Raw genomic sequence first — 21,522 nt, forward strand, 5'->3', positions numbered from 1 at the left:
CTGGAATAACTATTCAGATTAACAATCTCCCTATATTAGTTGCACTCCACTCACCTGATGAAGGAGCAGCGCTCCGAAAGCTAGTGATACCAAATAAACCTGTTGGACTTTAACCTGGTGTTGTGAGACTTATTATATTAATTCCAAAGTTGTTGAGGCCAAGTTTAACCTCACAGCGCCAGACATGAAACTTTAGCCCTTTTTCTACATGTTTCCATTTTACAGTCCAGCAGATCGGATGCGCAACAAGTAATTGTCGTGGGAATAACAATAGCAAAATACCACGGATACTAGAAACCTGGGAAAATAAACCCAGAAAGCGCTGTAAACAACTCAGCAGGCCATCTGCAGAGCGAGCAACCCAGTTAAAATTTCGAGTCGAATATAACTTTATTCGGAAGGAAGGGATTTTTGCGGTGTGTTGGGTGATTTCCGCAGATGGAATTGCCAGGAGAAGAAAACTAAAACGACCCTCGTCAAGCTGGTTGCAAAAGGAAAGGACATCTCAATAAAAGTAAGGCCGATTATTGGCGACATTCAGTTTGTGATGGGTTGCAGTTTTCAAATCCGCTCTTTTGTCGAGTTAGTTGATCTGAATCAGGGGAGAAAATCAACCAGGAATCCTGCTCCTCGCTGCCGCCCATTGGAGCTGCAGCTTTGGTAAGAACAGGATGAGACTAGATTGTAACTAACTTCCATCTGTATACCCGAAACCTCGGCTTCTTTTGCCAATCACCTTAAATCTGTCTTCTGCTTCCCGATGTTTGTGTTACTGGGAACACTTCTTACTTACTTTATCAAAATTGTTCATAACTTTAAGGTCGCTATGCAGCCTCGTTTTAACCTTCTGGACTCTAAGGAGAACAACCATAGCTTCTCCGGTCTCTCCACCTAATCCCAGTCCCCAACTTTGGCAAATCTCCAACAAATCTGCGCCCTCTCTAAATCCCCGACATCCTTCAGACTTGAACAGATTAGTCCAACTCAGGCTGAACTGGTGGTTTATGAAGGTTTAGAATAGCTTCCTTACTGCATTCTGTGTCTCTGTTAAAGAAGTCCCGTATTCTCTATGTTCTCAACAGCTTCCTCATTTGTTCCCGAAACCTTCAAATATCGCATATTCACCCCGAGATCTTTACTTTCATTGAAATCTCCTTTCTCTCAGCAATCAGTAAAATGCGATTATCTCAGTTTCTCCTCATAGTTCTATATTTACGGAGGGTAGCAAAGGTGGCAGATCTTTAGTAAATATAAATGTAAGTGTGCTGACATCTCAGCTAATTAGAGGGGGGTTAGCCATACAATTACTTCTGTTATTTGGTAACAGTGAATGCAAATTCAATCTTGTCGTGAGGCATATGATAGCGAAATGGAATAGATAGTATTTCTATTTACTCCGGCCTGTTCTGAAGGAGGGAACTTGTGGCAGCATCTTGATTAGTGAAGAATAATTGTCCGCCTCAACTCTCCTCCCTTACTGAATCCAATATTCGCCCAACGCTTCGCCCCTATAGAGGAACCTGTTATCCCGTGGGGATTTACAAGAAACACCTAAAATAAAAAAAGAATCATGATGGCCAACATTGGAACAGATCCAGAACGCCGAGCCCAGGAATGTCTCAGTTGTTTGTGACTGCTCCTGAAATTTTCAAAGGGAAATGCCTCTAATAACTAACGCACTGCTGCCTCACAGCGCCAGGAACCCAGGTTCGATTTCAGCCTTGGGTGACTGTGTGGAGTTTGCACGTTCTCCCTCTGCGTGGGTTTCCTCCAGGTGCTCCAGTTTCCTCTCACAGTTCAAAGTTTAGGTGGACTGGCCCTTAGTGCCCCAAGTGTGTAATTTAGAGAGATTGTGTGGGGTTACAGAGATGGGAGGGGGGTGTTTGGTAAACTGCTCTGTCGGCGATTCGGTGCCGACTCGATGGGCAAAATGGCCTTCTTCCAGACTGTAGGGATTCTAAAAATGCTGCATGACATTTTCCATTAGAAGCGCTTGCAGTGGTGAGTAAACCATAAGAATATGTCACAGACCAATAATTTCTCATTGAACAGAAGATCTAGATTCATGAAAACAAAATTGATGAATGTTGGAAACATGAAATTAAATATCAAATGTTCGAAATGGAATAAAGAGGTCCCGGATTCTGTAGAAAAAGTCAGAAGGCACAGAGAGGCTGATGTACTTCTGAAGATTCAATCATATGGCCTTGTCCATGTAATGTGAAATGACATTGGAACAAGAGTCGCGCACTTTTGCTCTGTGAGAAGGGCAGTGAGTGGGAGAATCGGAGGAGGGAAGCGGTGAACGGGAGGGGGTAAGAGGGAAGCAGCTAATGGGAAGGTCAGGACAGCGAAACGGCGAGCGGGAAGTTTGGGAGAGGGAAGTGGCGAGAGGGAGTTTCAGCAAGTGGGAAGTTTAAGAGAGGTGGTGAGCAGATGGGTCGGGAAAGGCGACAAGGGGAAGAGATGAGAGTGGTGGTGAGCGGAAACTTCGGGAAAGCAGCAAGCATGAGAAAAGTTAACGGGGTCATTAAATTATGTGGAGTTAACAAGTTAGTTGGAGTATTTTTGTGCCAACTAGGTTTAAGGCAGCGCATAGAATCTTTCAATCAGCTGTGTATAACGATGCCGAGTCTATTAGAGATGGCATTTGGATTTAATTGATGATGGTAAACAAACGTGTCAACCGTGTCTCATTGGTAGTACTTCGATTCCTGGCTTGGGTCACTGTCTGTGTGGAGTTTGCACGTTCTCCTTGTGTCTGCGTGGGTTTCCTCCGGTGCTCCCGTTTCCTCCCACAATCCAAAGATGTTCAGATTAGGTGCATTGGCCATGCTAAATTCTCCCTCAGTGTACTCAAACAGGCGCCGGAGTGTGGCGACTAGGGGATTTTCACAGTAACTTGATTGCAGTGTTAATGTAAGCCTACTTGTGACACTAATAAATAAACTTTAACTTTAACACTTTCTCCATGTGCCAAAGGTGATGGGCTCTATTCCCACTCCAATAAGGTCAACACAAATTCTAGCAGCACTGATGAAGAATTGCGTGACAGATGATGCTCTATTTTGGAAGAGACATTAGAACAAGACTCCCTCATTTTCCAGCGGTGAATGTAAATAATCCCAACAGACAATTGGAGGAAGAGCAGATGAGTTCTCCTTCCATACAATATTTATCACTTGTCGCTTAAAAGTAAATGGCCGGAATTTTTCGGCCCTTGCTCCTGCAAGCGAGGGCGGAAAATTTGGCGCTCAGTCAAATGCCATTAACTGCAAGAGGACCAGAGAATCCCGCTGGCATGAACAGCCGGAAAATATCTCGTATTTATCTGTGTTGTTTGGGGGACTCTGCACAAATTGTTGTCTATTTCCAAAAACAGTGACTGCATTTTGAAATGTACATCATTAGTTAAAATGCTCTGGGAAGTTTGTATAGCTTGTATACAAGGCTTGTATAGACTTGCTTTCTTTTCTTGAATGCCAGTCGCACCCGCGGATTCCCTGGTCCGCTGCAGCAAACGAAGATTTGGCTCAGTGCCAAATTCTCCGTCCTACCTTCCGCAGGGCGAGAACAGCCAGAAAATTATGATCATGCAGCCTCCGTATGTGATGCATATTTTTCCAATGGTCTTGATGTGCAAAACAAACTCCACCAACTTAACTGGAGTTGTCATAAGTAAACGGTTGGGCATTTTGCTGCACTGTGAAGGATTAGATCAGATGTATCTATACTGCTAAAAAGGGATATGTTGTTGAAGCTTTTTCTCTTGTACTGTTCAGGTAAAAGGCAAGAATGTCATATTTCAAACCAACAGAAAAAGTTAGGCCACAGGAGAAAAGAGGAGCTGATTGCTTGACAGGTCAACTCTGATTGGCCGAAATATTGCCATGAAGAAAGCAACTGGGAACTATAGGTGCTGCATGCTTCCAGGCAATTCAGAAAGATGCAGAGCATGGTCGTTTTGTTTGCAGAGAACCGGCCCCTGAATTTGAATGGAGGTTATATGTAGCATGTGTAAAACAGCCATGTCACTAATTTGACTAATTACTTTATTTGGTTGTTAGTATACTATAACACAGCCACAATTGTTCAACAAGTGCTGCTAAGTCACAAAATCACATCTCACAGTAGATGTTTGGTTTAGATTTTGCAAACGTGGCCTGTAGACCATAAAGGCCATAGGATATAGGAGCAGAATTAGGCCATTCAGTCCATCAAGTCTGCTCTGCCATTTGATCATGGCTGATATGTTTCTCAACCCCATTCTCCCGCCTTTTCCCCCAACCTTTGATCCCATTAGCAATCAAGAACTTATCTATCTCTGTCTTAAATAAACTCAATGAGCTGGCCTCCACAGCTTTCTGTGGCAATTGATTCCACAGATTCGCCATGCTCTGACTGAAGAAATTCCTCCTCATCTTGGTTCTAAAGGGTTGTCCCTTTATTCTGAGGCTGTGCCTTCGGATCCTATTCTTTCCGACTAATGGAAACATCTTCTTCACGTCCATCCTATCCAGGCCTTTCAGTATTCTATAAGTTTCAATGAGATCCCCCTTCATCCTTCCAAACTTCATTGAGTACAGACCCAGAGTCCACAAATGCTCCTCATACATCAAGCGTTTCATTCCCGGGATCATCCTCATGAACCTCTTCTGGTCCGTCTCCAAGGTCAACACATCCTTCCTTAGATACAGGGCCCAAAATTGCTCACGATATTCCAAATGTGGCCTGACCAGAGCCTTATAAAGCCTCAGCAGTGCATCCCTGCTTTTGTATTCCAGTCCTCTTGAAATGAATACTAAAATTGCATTTGCCTTCTTAATTATCAACTCAACCTGCAAGTTAACCTTATGAGAATCCTGAACTAGGATTCCCAAGTCCCTTTGCGCTTCTGATTCCTGAATGCTTTCCCCATTTAGAAAATAGTCTATGCCTCTATTCTTTCTACCAAAGTGCATAACCTCACACTTTCCCACATTGTATTCCGTTTGCCATTTCTTTGTCTACTCTCCGAACCTGTCCAGGTCTTTCTGCAGCCTCTCTGTCTCCTCAATACTACCTGTACCTCCACCTACATTTGTATCATCTGCAAACTTTGCCGCAATGTTATTATCCATTACAGCTGAAAATAAAGCAGGCTGCACGCAAAGCTATTTCTGGAATGTTCTCAGAAAAACAACGACATTTCTCTAAAATTAACTATACTTTAACATTGATGCTGATTTCAAGATTTTTGGTTTGCCTTTCAGTTTTCAGAATCAGCACGCCGGGGATCGCAGAACATATTTACAAATGTTTTGTTGAGAGATGTGAGGTTTCAAATTAATGTCTTAAATTATTCTTCATCTCAACTTTGAACGAGTAACACAGGCATTGTGCAACTTGCAGGTCCTAAAATGGGCGCAGCGTCTAACCACAAGTGTTTCCATTATACCATGAGCAGAATCGCTGTGCAGTTCTTGCAATTTCCCATTAGCTCTAGCTACCAGTGCACGTTGTGGTATATAATTAACTGATTGAAGAAATCAGCTATAAGAAGAGACATTGTATATAGACAAGTTGCAAAGGTTCTCACTTGAGCAACAGCAATCGCGCATTACAACACAAATCTAAAATTGATGCCTTTGTAGTCATCATCAGAATTGAACAGATTATAAACAGGAAGAACTTACAAAGGATAACAAATGGAAATAGGAGTTAAACTCACACATAAAGACCACCCACACAGTCACACACATAGAACAAGTGGTATTTGTAATGTACCTTCGACGTAGTAAATTATCACAAGACCATTATCAAACACGTTTTAATACTGAGCAACGTTGGTGACTGGCAGACTTTAAAGGAAGACAGAGAGAAGCAGAGTTGTTTTGGGGATGGAATTCCTGACCTTAGGCCCTTTGCAGCTGGCATGACTGCCAATTTTGATTTTGATTTGATTTATTGTTGTCACATGTATTAACATACAGTGAAAAGTATTGTTTCTTGCACGCTATGCAGACAAAGCATACCGTTCATAGAAAAGGAAAGGACAGAGTGCAGAATGTAGTGTTACAGTCATAGCTAGGGTGTAGAGAAAGATCAACTTAATGCAAGGTAAGTCCATTCAAAAGTCTGAAAGCAGCAGGGAAGAAGCCGTTCTTGAGTCACGTTGGTAAGTGACCTCAGACTTTTGTATTTTCTTCCCGATGGAAGAAGGTGGAAAAGAGAATGTCTGCGGTGTGTGTGGTCCTTAATTATGCTGGTTGCTTTGCCGAGGCAGCGGGAAGTGTAGACAGAGTCAATGGATGGTTTGCGTGATGGATTGGGCTACATTCATGACCTTTTGTACTTTCGTGTGGTCTTGGGCAGAGCAGGAGCCATACCAAGCTGTGATACAACAGAAAGAATGCTTTCTATGGTGCATCTGTAAAAGTTGGTGAGAGTCGTAGCTGACATGCCAAATTTCCTTAGTCTTCTGAGAAAGCTGAGGTGTTGGTGGGCTTTCTTAACCATGGTGTCGGCATGGGGGGACCAGGACAGGTTGATAGTGATCTGGACACCTAAAAACTTGAAGCTCTCGACCCTTTCTACTTCGTCCCCATTGATGTAGACAGGGGCATGTTCTCCTTTACGCTTCCTGAAGTCGATAACAATCTCCTTCATTTTGTTGACATTGTCTGCCAATGGCAGTGATGAAAATTGGAGATGGAGCGGAGGCCACAAGTGAAGTAGACTCAAGCTCCTGGAGGTTTTTGAAAACTAGGATGGGAATTTTAAACTAAAGGTGCTGTAGGACCAGAAGGCAATGTTGACCAGCCAGTATGGAGTGATGAATTAACAGGACGTGGGATGGGTTATACACATGTACACAAATTCATATAAGCACACGCAGTACACATTCACATATAAGCACATGCATGTGCAGAAACACAGGTACACATAGACATTCACACACACTCATGAATAGTCATTTTGTACTACAAAACTTTAGTATTGCTGATGATATAAGTTGAGATGTAATATTCTTTTGAATCTGTCCTGGTGAGTTAAAGACAAAAAGCTTGAACAGCATATTTCTTTTTTCAGCAATGCTCATGAATGGAAAGACTTGTATTTTTGGAGCAACTGTCATGATTTCAGGATGCCCCAAAACATTTTTCAGCCAATGAAGTGTAGTCACTGCTATAATGTTTTATTCATTTACAGCGTGTTTGCATCATTGGCCAGATCAGCATTTATTGCCCATTCCTAGTTGTCCTTCAGAAGATGGTGGTGAGCTGCCTTCTTGAACTGCTACAGTCACTGAGGTGTAGGTACACCACAGTGCTGTTAGGAAGGGAATTTCATGATTTTGACCCAGCGACAGTGGAACAGCGATATATTTTGAAATCAGAATGGTGTATGACGAGGAATACATATGCAAGCTCATATACACACAGGTACACCAATATACATTCACACACACATATATAAACATGTATATATATGTAAACATACACCCATATGTAGGCATACACGCAGCCACACAGGCAGGGAAATTGTGAAACACTTAAATGGAAAACAAGGGATCAATCTCCTTCCTTACTCAAACAGCATGTTTATATTTCCACATTCCTCTGTATTATACACATTTTATCTACAATATTTTGCCTGTTCAGGTTTCCATCCCACCTCAGCGACCCTGGACAAATTCACAAATGAAATTCTCTGTGCTGATGACCACACAACCTCTTCATTGCAAAGACTGTCTTCTATTACCTCTGTAACGTTATCTGTCGTCACCCCATCTCAATCCTCCGAGCAGAAACAGTTAGCCATGCCGAGTTAAATTCCATTATGGAAATACAAATCTGGAGAGATATGAAATGCACTGTCCACCCACTTGCACCACTATACACAGTGACAATTACACCAATGTATTCCTGGCTGAGTTCTTCCACCCTGCTGACTTCCAGTTTGCATAAACTTTAGCTTATTCATAGCTCTGCTGCCAATATAATTTCTTGCACCAAGTCTTGTTCAACCTTTTTTCTTATTCTGGCTGACCTACAATTGTTTCCCAAACCCTAGTGCTTCAAATGTAAAATTCTCATATTTAGTTAGATTTAGTCTTGACCTTGGTCTTGCCCACCTCAGGAACTCGCCCAGCCAATCACCCCCCCATTATTCATTCCCTATCTGCGGAACGTAATGCATTACCTAACCCTTTACCTTCACTGCCCAGACTTTATTCTCTCTCTAAACCTGTTTCCTGCACTTCTTCTGTTCCACTAACATTGTCTTTATTTTCCAGGAAAAAGAATCCCTACAGTGCAAAAGGAGACTATTCGGTCCATCAAGTCTGCACCAACTCTTCAACAGAGCATCTCACTTAGGCCCTATCCCCATAATCCCATGTTTTTACCCTGCTATTCCCGCTAACCCACACATCCTGGGACTCTGAGGAGCAATTTAACATGGCCAATCCACCTAACCTGTTAGAGCCACATCTTCGATCAAACTTAGTCACAGAGGTTCATAGCATGGAAGCAAGCCCTTCAGGCCAACTTGTCCATGCCACGCAGTTTTTACCACTAAGCTAGTCCCAATTGCCCGCATTTGGCCCATATCTCTGTTACCTATCTTACCCATGGAACTGTCTAAATGCTTTTTAAAAGACAAAATTGTATCTGCCTCTACCATTACCTCTAGCAGCTCATTCCAGACGCTCACCACCCTCTGAGTGAAAAGATTTCCCCTCTGGACCCTTTTGTATCTCTCCCCTCTCACCTTAAACCTATGCCCTCTAGCTTTAGCCTCCCCTACATTTTGGAAAATATGTTGACTATCTACCTTATCTATGCCCCTCATTATTTTATAGACCTCTATAAGATCACCCCTGAGCCCCCTGCGCTCTCGGGGTAAAAAGTCCCAGTCTATCCAACCTCTCCTTATAACTCAAACCATCAAGTCCCGGTAGCATCCTAGTAAATCTTTTCTGCACTCTTTCTAATTTAATAATATCCTTTCTATAATAGGGTGACCAGAACTCTACACAGTTTCCAAGTGTGGCCTTACTAATGTCTTGTACAACTTCTACGAGATGTCGCAACTCCTGTATGTAATGTTCTGACCAATGAAACCAAGCATGCCGAATGCCTACATCACCACCCTGTCCACCTGTGACTCCACTTTCTAGGAGCTATGAACCTGTACTTCTAAATCTCTTTGTTCCATAACTTTCCCCAATGCCCTACCATTAACTGAGTAGGTCATGCCCCGATTTGATCTACCAAAATGCATCAGCTCACATTTATCTAAATTAAGCTCCATCCTGCCATACATCGGCCCACTGGTGTAACTGATCAAGATCCTGTTGCAATCCTAGATAACCTTCTTCACTGTCCTCTATGCCACCACTCCTAGTGTCATCTGCAAACTTACTTGGGTCTGTACTCGGAGTTTAGAAGGCTGAGGGGAGATCTTATAGAGACATATAAGATAATGAAGGGGCTAGACAGGATAGAGGCAGAGAGATTCTTTCCACTTAGAAAGGAAACAAGAACTAGAGGACACAGCCTCAAAGTAAAGGGGAGTCAGTTTAGAACAGAGTTGAGGAGGAACTTCTTCTCTCAGAGGGTAGTGAATCTCTGGAATTCTCTACCCATTGAAGCAGTGGAGGCTACCTCATTAAATCTGTTTAAGTCACAGGTAGATAGATTTCTGATCAATAAGGGAATTAAGGGTTATGGGAAGCGGGCGGGTAAGTGGAACTAAACCACTATCAGATCAGCCATGATCTTATTGAATGGCGGGGCAGGCTCGAGGGGCTAGATGGCCTACTCCTGTTCCTATTTCTTATGTTCTTATGTTCTTATCCATGCCTGATAAATTCTCATCTAAATCATTAATATAAATGATACAGTGGACCCAGCACTGATCCCTGAGGCACACCACTGATCACAGGCCTCCAGTTTGAAAAACAACCCTCTACAGCCATCCTCTGTCTTCGGTCATCAAGCTAATTTTGTATCCAATTGGCTACCTTACCCTGGATCCAATGAGATTTAACCTTATGCAACAACCTACCATGAGGTACCTTGCCAAAGTCCATGTAGGCAACATCAACTGCACTGTCCTCATCTACCTTCTTGGTTATCCCTTCAAAAAACTCAATCAAATTCATGAGACATGATTTTCCACTCACAAAGCCATGCTTGCTGTCTCTAATTAGCCCTTGCCTCTCGAAATGCCTGTAGATCCTATCCTTCAGAATACCTTTTAACAGCTTACCCATTACAGTTGTTCGGCCAACCGGTCTATGGCTCCCAGGCTTTTCCCTGCAACTCTTGTTAAACAAAGGCACAACATTTGCCACCTCCAATCTTCAGGCACCTCACTCGTGGCTGTCGATGATTCAAATATCTCTGCTAGGGACCTTCAACTTCCTCCCTAACCTCCTCCCTGGGGTACATTTCATCAAGTCCCGGGGATTTATCTACCTTGATGTGCTTTAAGACTTCCAGCACTTCTTTCTCTGTAATATGTATACTCCTCAGGCCATCACTATTTATTTCCCCAAGTTTCGTAAAATCCATGCCTTTCTCAACAGTAAATACCGATGAGAAATATTAATTTAGGATCTCACCCATCTCTTGTGGATCCGCACATAGATGATCTTTTTGATCCTTAAGAGGTCCTACTCTCTCCTTAGTTCGTCTTTTGCCCTTTGTGTATTTATTTGTAGAAGCTCTTTGGATTCTCCTTTGCCTTATCTGCCAAAACAACCTCATGTCCCCTTTTTGCCCTCCTGATTTCTCTCTTAATTCTACCCCTACACCCTCTATACTCTTCAAGGGATCCACTTGATCCCAGCTGCCTATGCATGTCATGTGCCTCCTTCTTCTTGTTGACTAGTGCCTCCATATTACAAGTCACCCAGGGATCCCTACTTCTACCAGCCTTGCCCTTCACTCTAAGAGAATGTGCTTACCCTGAACGGCACGGTAGCACAGTGGTTAGCACTGCTGCTTCACAGCTCCAGGGACCTGGGTTCGATTCCCGGCTTGGGTCAATGTCTGTGTGGAGTTTGCACATTCTCCTCATGTCTGCGTGGGTTTCCTCCGGGTGCTCCGGTTTCCTCCCACAGTCCAAAGATGTGCGGGTTAGGTTGATTGGCTGTGCTAAAATTGCCCCTGAGTGTCTTGAGATGCGTAGGGTAGAGGGATTGGCGGGTAAATATGTAGGGATATGGGGGTGGGGCCTGGGTGGGATTGTGGTCGGTGCAGACTCGATGGGCCGAATGGCCTCTTTCTGCGCTGTGGGGTTTCTATGATTCTATGAACCCTGGTTAACACACTTTTGAAAGCCTCCCACTTACCAGCTATCCCTTTGCCTGCCAACAGACTCCCCCAATCAACTTTTGAAAGCTCCTGTCTAATGTCATGGAAATTGGCCTTGCCCCAATTTAGAATTTTAACTTTTAGGCCAGACCTATTATTCTCCTTAGCTATCTTAAAACGAATATACTTAGTCCCAAAGTGATCCCTCATTAACACTTCTGTCACCAGCCTTTCCTTATTTCCCAAGAGGAGATCACGTTTTGCCCCCTCTCTAGCTTTCCTACCTTCTAATACGCCTTTGAGTGGGTGCATTTTTCTTTTTGGTTAGGTCTTTTGGAAACTCTTTAGTACACATTTCTAATTCAAATGCATACATATAAATATAAGAGGTGTGATTTCCTCTACTTTTCCAGGTCTGGTGGTGTTGTGGTGATGTCACTGCACTCTCTATTGTGATCTTGGCTAATACTATGGGGGTGGCATGGTGGCACAGTGGTTAGCGCTGCTGCCCCACAGCGCCAGGGACCTGGGTTCAATTCCAGCCTTGGATCACTGTCGGTGTGAAGTTTGCGCATTTCCCTGTGTCTGCGTGGCATTCCTCCGAGTGCTCCGGTTTCCTCCCACACTCCAAAGATGTGCGGGTTAGGTTGATTGGCCATGCTAAATTGCCCCTTAGGGTCAGGGGACTAGCAGAGTAAAGATGTGGAGTTAAGGGGATAGGTAGGGTTGTTGTCGGTGCAGGCTCAATGGGCCAAATGGCCTCCTTCTCCACTCTACGGATTCTATGACAAAGTGTTCTGATTGAGAGGTTAACTTATTGTTTCGCTTGACAGATGGTGATTTTCCCATTGAGCATTTCCAGTATGTTCTCTTTTATATTACATACAATTGCACTGAGTCTACAGCACAGATACAGACTATTCGGCCCAATTGATGTATGCTGGCATTTATGCACCTCTCCCTCTCTTCATTTATCCTCACCAACATATTTCCTTCCGCCTCATCTACGTTTCAAGCTTCCCTCTTAAATGTGTCTATACCATTCTCCTGAATGATCCCTATATCTAGTGTGTTCCACATTCTTACCACTTACTATGTATAGAAGCTTCTCATGAATTCTCGATTGGATATATTTATGCCTGTTGTATGTTTCTATCCTCAGGTTTCGGATTCCCCCACAAGTGAACTCATTTTCTCTGCATCAAACCTATTAACGCCGTTCATAATTTCAATGGCCTCGATCGGGTCTCCCTTCAGCTTCCACTTTTTCACTCATTTACAATGATTCGAGTGTTAGCCACCATTCACTTGGTAATACTCACTCCTGCCTGACAAAATTGTGCTTTCAAGCCGTACCCCGGGACCTGGCCATAGATTGACATTCCAGTGCAGTGCTGAGAGAGTGCTGCATTGTCCGAGGTGCTGTCTCCACGATGCGACGTTAAACCTCGGCCCCATCTGCCTTCGTGGGTGCCCGTTAAAGATGTCATGCCACTAGTTTGAAGAAGAGCAGAAGAGTTATCCCCAGTGTCTTGATCAACTTCATCACTCAATCAACATCACAAAAAAATGAGGTTTTGGGGCGTTTGTTGTGCACACGTTTCCTTATCACGGCAGTGGCCACACTTCAGAAGTTGTCTGCAAACGGCGATGGCAAATTCGGTTAAAAAAATTACGAATCATTCCCAGTCATCGAGATCGTTGGTACTTTACTCGTTAATAACTGAAGAAAAATATCTAGCAGCTCTTTCTAGCGAAATCTTACATACCTTAACAAAACACTTATTTTCCCCAACAACAGGGAGCATCCTCCAAATATCTTCGCAACACTGCTAACCCAGAATGACCAGAGGAGGTCGCTGTTTCCCGCAAATTGTTGCTGGGCTGGAGTAATAATTGTCGGAATTATGCACCAGCTATAGCTCCGGAATATCTCATTACTCTCAATGTGTAAATTGTGGTCCAAATGTTCACCTTCAAAGAACATTCATTTAAATCTCCTATCTGTTAATGTGAATTTGCACGCCTATTGTAAAGGTTTGAATTGCAAAGCGATGTGCGCGCAGATGATAAACGTGTGTCTTGCCTTTGGCACTGTCACAGCTTGAAATACTGCCCAAGGATGACTATCAGCACCATTATTACCAATGGACTCACTCAATACCGAGCGCCACTAGAGGACAACGACATTGGGAGCGCCTGCAAACCAAGAACAGCAGAGATATAAGGCCGTTAATATCATTACATCCAACGAGAATACCAGGAATACACTGGATCAGAACTCATCAGTGTAGTGACCATTTAATACAAATACAGATCTTTAAAAAATCAAATTACTGCCAACTGAAACAGTTCACATTCGGACTAATACTTCGTCAATGTAATAAAAGAATACAACAACTTCAAATGCTAACATGGTTCTCAAAAAAAGTCACTGGATTATGAAACAGGACAAACGAACAAGAGTTTCCGAAAAAGAAGTGAACATTTGTAATTTACAAATTCGGGTCTGAACAGAAAGAGGAGCCGCTTCTGCGGGTTAATGCCGTATCTTTTTAAGGTGCATACATTCCGACCGTCCTTCACTACTTAGCAGTATTGACCCCCAGGTCCAATTTTCATGCTGTTCTTATACTCGAGTCACATGTAGATCTCCAGGGTAAAACTGGGCTGTTTTTCCAGGAAAGTCACTGAGGAGGATGGACAGAATTTACACTCGATCGAGTTGATCCTCGGATGAATGGGGCGAATTTGGGAGGGAAGGAAAATGATTTTGTTTTTAAAATATTGATTACTATTTTATTTCAGTAGCCTATAATTTAGCACACATGTTTAGGACAGGGCATTTAACATCGTGCTTCATTGGAGCTTTTTAAATTTCTTCGTTTTCAAACATTATTTATCATGGAATTAGAAATTATATGGACCCTTGAATAGAGGAAGAGAAGTGACAGACATAAATATGTATAGTAGAATCACTGGGCCGTAGAGCATAGAGAGAGGTAATTCGGCCCAAATTGTCTATGTTGGCTCTTTGAAAGAATTATATAATTGGTCTCACCATTGGTCTTTCTCCAAAGCTCTGGATTTCTAAATTTTTAAGTATGTGTCCTATTCCCAATAATAAAATTATTATTGCTTCTTCCAGGTAGGGAATTCCGGATCGTAGCATTTTAGCTCGGAAAACATTTTTTCTTCCCCTCCGATCTTGCTCTTTTGACCATTTTCATGAATTTGGTCCTTTGGTTACTGAATCGTAGTTTATCCTGTTACAGAATCTGATAACCATACACTGTAGGAATCCATTTGCTCAGTGTGCTTGGTTGGTTCTGCAAATGCCATCCAGTTTGTCTAATTGACCTATTTATTCATTTACCTTTAAAAAATATGGATAATCCTGCTACAATAACAAGTTGTAAACTTAAATAGATGTATTGTAAATCTTACTCCGAGGCTGGCTGGATGCTGATACTAGATGCAAACCCCTATGCAGTTGTTTCATTCCTGCACTCTTCACTAACTCGTTGATATTTTACCAAGTATCTTTTGTATAGTTGATCCCTGAAACATCCAGAACTTGCAACTCAAGGGGCACGAGGATCTTTGAGCCGGTTCCATTCCCAATTCTCCTTTACGACAGTATACTGACCTTATGGCCAGATTCTTTGAAAATCACAGTGAAGAAATAGAGGGCTTCTCCACACTTTTTGTTTGGAAGATTTGTCTTTCGCTTCTTCGTTGTCCAAGAGTTTTTCGTTATCCTACTGCCACCAATAGGTCTTTCGTTGACTCCTCTTGAAAGTGAAGGAAGATGCAGTACCCGGCGATGTTTGTTCGTTTGAGCGCAACTTTAAGTGGAGAGGATTTGGCTAATTGTGAAATCCCCCAACAACCATCAGAAAGCCAATATAAATACGAAAATAGACATCTGTGGCAGTGCAATCCCCAGGATCAGAATACATCTGAAGCATTCCGGACAATTCAAGTTGACTGAATGCAAGCAACAAATGACATCCGATAGTTCGGATTTTGTGGGTTCAGCAAAGATCAGACGAGAATAGGTCAGAGGTCAGTGACATCATGTGTAGAGTGGGGAGTTTTGCTGATGATTGCACTACGTACAGAATCATTCACAACTCCTCAGGCACTGAAGCAATACGTGTCCATATGAGACAAGAACAGCAAAACCTTCGGGCTTTGCTTAATAAGAGGCAAGTGACATTTGCACCACACCTCGTGCAAGGCAATAACCATTTCCAAACCGAGGGAATCAACCCATCATTCCTGAGTTTCAAGGGCTATACCGTGGCCTAATATCCTCCTCCCCCTGTCACCACCACTAAACCAACCCCCAGCTCTAACTATTGTGGGTTGGTGTTGACAAGAATACTAATTGACTCAGCCTTGCAAATACTGTGGTTACATGAACAGATGAGAGGCTGGGAATTCTGTGGCAAGTAACTCATCACCTGACACCCCAAATCCTCTGTATTATCTACTAGACACAACTCAATTGTATGATGGAGCTTGCCTGGATGAATGTGGTTCCAGAGGTTGGGCACTATCAAGGACAAAGCTGTCCGTTTGCTTAGCACCCCATCCATCACTTCACACATTCGCTTCCTCTACCATTTGTCCCAAGAGCAAAAACATCTACACAATGCAATGGGACAACTCACCAAGTCTGCACGAATGTCACCATCAATTCCAAATCCTATACCTTGACCACCTGGAGAACAAGGGCAGCAGATGCATGGGAATTCCAGACCTGTACGTTCCTTTCTGAGTGACACAACATCTTGACCTGAAACCATATCACCATTCCTTCTCTGCCCCTGGTCTAAACTCCTGGAACTCCCTCCCACCATCACCCCCGGAACACCCTTCAGGTGTTCCTTCATCATATGGACTGCAATGATTTAAGAAACAGCTCACCATCATCTTCTCAAGGGAAATTAGGGATGGATAATTAATGCCTGTTTTGCCATATCCCTTGAACCAGTAAAAGATGTGATGCAACCTGTAGAACATTTCCTGTTTTACTTTCAGATTTCCAGTATCCACATCATATTATAACTCAAAAGTGCTCCCTGAGTGGTTGTTCCTTGTGGAGGAATTGTTATTGGAATGGAAAACAGTAAGTTTGAAGGGCAAAAGTGCGTAAAGGGCAAATTGGTTGTAAGGGGCTTATTAAATGGGCAATATGTTTGGAACATCATTTATGACCAAGAATGAAAATGCCCTTTCTTCAAAAACTGTCTGTACTGCAGCTTGTAAGATAACAATCACTCCAGGTGAATCAGCTAAGCCTTATTTTCTGAATGCACAGCTTGCAGGCTTTGCAGTTACAATGGCAGCCTTGGAATGAACGCTTGGGCTTCCAGGCTCTTAGCTAAAGTCAGCAGAATTTATTCCATTTGTTAAGAACCAGTTGATGGAAATTGCTAGGATATTCCAAATCCCAGAAGGGAAACCTGGAATACTGGGTGCTAACTGTGTTTTTTTGCAATTTACTCTAACGTGCGGAAAGGTGTGAAAATCAGAGTAGAATACATCAGCCTTGCTGTAACAATCAAAATAAATGTTTATTAAACAGTAATATACACAACAAGACAACTAAAACACCAAACACTTAGCTACATTAATAGCCAATCACAATGCCTTTTAACTGATCCACCTTCAAATTTCTCTATTTTCCTAACTTTATGGCTAAACCACTCCAAATAACATCCCATAACTTTTAAACTGTAAGCAAAATCTAGCAATAGTGACCACATCCGGCACATATATCTCTTGTGAGGTTACTTCTGGCTTAGAATAGAGACAAACTGGCTGTTGAAAGATGCTTTCTCAGGCACTTCTTGTTGTGGGAATGAACACAACTTCCTGCTGTGTGTGGCTGTGATGTTCGACCAGTTTCCTGTATAGGATAAACTCTGCCACTGATGTACCACTTTTTCCTTTTGATCTTTTCTTATCTGCATTACCTGTCTTCGAGGTCCCTCTCAATGACACTTCTTACATATGCTCACCCTTTTAAAAATAAAGTTTGCCATTCACCCTCATCTTCTCTTTTGAACATTTACCATTTTTATTTTAACGCTTGAAATTCTATGCCCCATTGTTATCCACTTCCTGTTGGTAAATATCAGTTGACAGTATTACCTGGCTAATCTTCATATCCAAAACCTCAGTTACTTCAGCTCAGTCAACATGTCTTCCTAACCAATTCCCATTTAAATATAGTTTGCTCCCTTATAATCATGCCCCACCAGAACATATTTTGAATTATTAGATTCCTTAACTTTTATGTTATCACAATTCCTTGACACATTGCTGACTACAAGCTTATTTATCCTGTGAACTAGCTATGATATAAATGGTTAAACAATAAGCAAGTGAACTATTAAGTCATTAAATTCTGCAGCCGATGCTTTGAACAATTCTCTTTGTCATCTTCCACCACCTGGTTGTTTTCATACATGGATCAGAGTCAGGTGCAAACGTGAATATTTTTTATATATTTTGATCCAACCATTAACGTTTTTTTAAAATCAAATTGTTTGTTTTGGCTCTTGTGAAGGGGCATGTCTTCTATTTCTGTTTGAAGGAACTTGTTACTTGAAATTATGAAAACTGAAGAGAGAAGTTCTGATTTTGGATACCTCCTTAGACCAACCAACCATTTTATTTTAGAGTAAGCCTTTAAACTAAATAGTGAAGAAGGATTGTTCAACTGGAAGGAATATTAAAAAATTAAATTGAGTACAAGGCAATAGTGTAGGTAGAGACAGGAGCAATGATAACCAGAATGGAAACATCAAAACATAGAAACTAGAAGCAGGAGTAGGCCATTTGGCCCTGAGAGCCTGTTCTGCCATTCATAATGATCATGGCTGATCATCAAATTCAATTTACTGATCCCCCTTGCCCCCATATCCCTTGATCCCTTTAGCCCCAAGAGCTATATCTAATTTCTTCTTGAAGTCAAAGTTTTGGCCTCAACTACTTTCTGTGGTAGTGAATTCCACACATTCACCACTCTCTGGGTAAGAATTTTCTCCTCACCCCTGTTCTGAAAGGTTTACTCTTCCAACTACGCCTCCTAGTTCTGGGCTCCCCCATTATTGTGAACATTCTTTCTGAATCTACCCTGTCAAAGCCTGTTAGAATTTGATAAGTTTCTAGAAGATATCCTTTCACTCTTCTAAACTCCAATGAATGTAATCCTAACCAACTTAGTTTCTCCTGATACGTTAGACCTGCCATCCCAGGAATCAGCCTGGTAAACCTTCATTGTACTGCCTCTATAACAAGGGCATCATTCCTCAGATAGGGATACCAGAACTGCACACAATACTCCAGATGTGGCCTCACCAATGTCCTGTACAATTGCAGTTAAACATCCCTATTCCAATACTCAATCCTCTCGCTATGAAGGCCAACATGCCATTGCCTTCTTTACGGCCTGCTGTACCTGCACACATACTTTCAGTGACTGATGCATGAGAACATCAAAGTCTTGAGTATCCACTTCACTCAATTTACACCCATTTGACTATTAATCTGTCTTCCTATTATTGCTACCAAAGTGGATAACCTCACATTTATTCACATTATACTGCATCTACCATGCAAATACCCATAAACTCAACCTGTCCAAATCATGCCGAAACATCTCTGCATCCTCCTCACAGCTCACCCTCCCACCCAACTTTGTGTCATCTGCAAATTTGGAGACAGTACATTTAGTTTCCTCTTCCAAATCATTAATATATAATATGAACAGTTGGAGTCCCAGCAGAGATCCCTGCAGTAGCCCACTAGTCACCATGTGCCAGTCAGAAAAAGACACATTTATGCCAACTCCTTGTTTCCTATCTGCTAACCAGCTTTCGATCCATCTCAAGACATTGTTTACAATCCCAACTTTACATAGTAGTCTGCTATGTGAGACCTTGTCGAAAGCCTTCTGAAAGTCTAAATAAGCCACATCCACTGGTTCTCCTCAGTCAACTCTACTCGTTAAACCCTCAAAATGTGGAAGTTAAAATGTTCAGATTGAAGTTTCGTACTTTGAAAGTTAAATTGTGTGACTGTTAAAGTGTTCAAATTAAAGTTTCATGCTTTCTCTGTACAGTAGTGGAAAATGTTTATCAGCTTACTGACCTTCAAAGGGAGTCAGTCTCTGCTATTTTTTCAAAGGCCCCATAACATTTTCCTTTTTTGGCCCTCATCAGAAGGTGAGCAAGACCAGATTTTTTCCATAACAAATACCAAAGGTGAGATATGAGGATATGCTATGCAAATGAATGATTAACAGAAGTCAATGTTTCATCAAATGAGAAAGGGCGAAAAGCCAGGATTTAATTGGCAAATATGTATGTCAATGAAAGATGTGAAAAATCTCTTGTCCTGATTTGCTGTGATTGACTATAACTGCTGAGCTGTTTCTTTGTGAACTCAGAACTGCTCTGGCCATTCCATGTTGGGTGGAGGGAGTTCTCCTTGTGCACAATTAATTAAAGACCTTGCATTGGGTGCATGTGTCCAGCGCTGTTTGTGTAAAGAGCCGATTGAGTACCTTTAGATTGCTGTTACTCAGAGAACTCTGACAAAAGAACTCTAATAGATCCTATAAGCATGATTTCCCCTGTGTACATCCAAGCTGACTTAGTCTGATTATACCACTGCCTTCCAAACGCTGAGTTATTAAATCCTTGATGATGGACTCGAGCAATTTCTCCAGTACTAACGTTTGGCTCACTGCTCTATAGTTCACTGTTTTCTCTCTACCTTCCTTTTTGAATAGTGGGCTTACATTAGCTACCCTCCAATCTGTAGGAACCAGTGTAGAGTCCAAAGAATTTTGGAAAATATCCACCAATGGATCTACTATTTCCATGGATAATTCCTTAAGCACACTGGGATGAAGATCATCAGGCCCTGGAGATTTATCCACCTTCAATCCCATCAATTTCTCCAAAGCCATTTCTCTACTATTACTGATTTCCTTCAATTCCTCACTGAAACTTGTTTCTGTCAGAACTTCTGGTACATGTTTCATGTTTTCCTTTGTGGAGATTGAAGCAAAGTATGTATTTAATTCTTTGACCACTTCTTTGTTCCCCGTTATGAATTCTCCTGTTTCTGACTGTAAGGGGCCTACATTCGTTTTTACCAATCTTTTTCTCTCTACATATCTGTAGAAACTTTTACAGTCAGTTTTTCTGTTCCTCACTTGCTTACTTCCATACTCTCTTTTCCCCTTGTTAATCAATCCCTTGGTCCTCTTTTGCTGAATTTCAAACTGCGCCCCATCGACAGGCCTATTGGTTTTTCTTGCCAATTTGTATGCTTCTTTCTTGAATCTGATACTATCTCTAATTTCCCTTGTAAGCCATGGTTTGGGCACAGTTCCCTTACCACTCTTGCGCCAGATAGGAATAAACAGCTTCTGGGGTTCACCTATTCATTTCTTAAATGCCTGCCATTGCCTATCCACTGTCTTTCCTTTCAGTAATGTTTCCCAGTCCATCATGGAATGTGACATGAAGGGACAGAGCGTACCAATCTAACAGTGCACCAGCAAATGGGAGTAGAGTAGGAAACATAGTACAAGGACAAAATTTGATTCAATTGTGGTTTCCAAAGGAGAATTGGACAATTATCTGGCGAGAGAAAATGTAGGGCTACGGGGAAAAGTGCATGAAGTGGGACTAGGAGAGTTGCCCTTGCAAACAGCTGGCATGGACATGACAGGCAAAATGCCCTTTTTTCTAAATATCCTGTTTTCTAAATATCCTGAACTTTCAACATTCAGATCCTCAGCCATGTCTCTGTTATAGTGTCAAATTGTACTTATTTATTTCTGTGTGCGCATTCGGCTCATCTGTGTTGTTTCGAATGCTACATTCCAATGTGGAGCTTTTAGTTTTATCCTTTTGTTCTTTTATAACCTAAAATCAGTCAGATTTGCACTCTGCCCCTTCCTGTCACAATCTGTTTCTTTTATTTCCCATAAAAAGTGTTCTCTTTTGCCTTGTTTGTTAGATCTACCACATCTTCCCAAATTTAATCTCTTGCCCCCACTATTTAGTTTAAAATCCTCTACTTAATTACATGGCATGCAAGAACATCAGCCGCAGCATATTTCAGATGTAGACCATCCCAACAATACCAATCTCACTTTCCCCAGTGCTGGTACTAGTGCCCC

The sequence above is a fragment of the Mustelus asterias genome, chromosome 4, assembly GCF_964213995.1.
Source record: "Mustelus asterias chromosome 4, sMusAst1.hap1.1, whole genome shotgun sequence".
Lineage (NCBI taxonomy): Eukaryota > Metazoa > Chordata > Chondrichthyes > Carcharhiniformes > Triakidae > Mustelus > Mustelus asterias.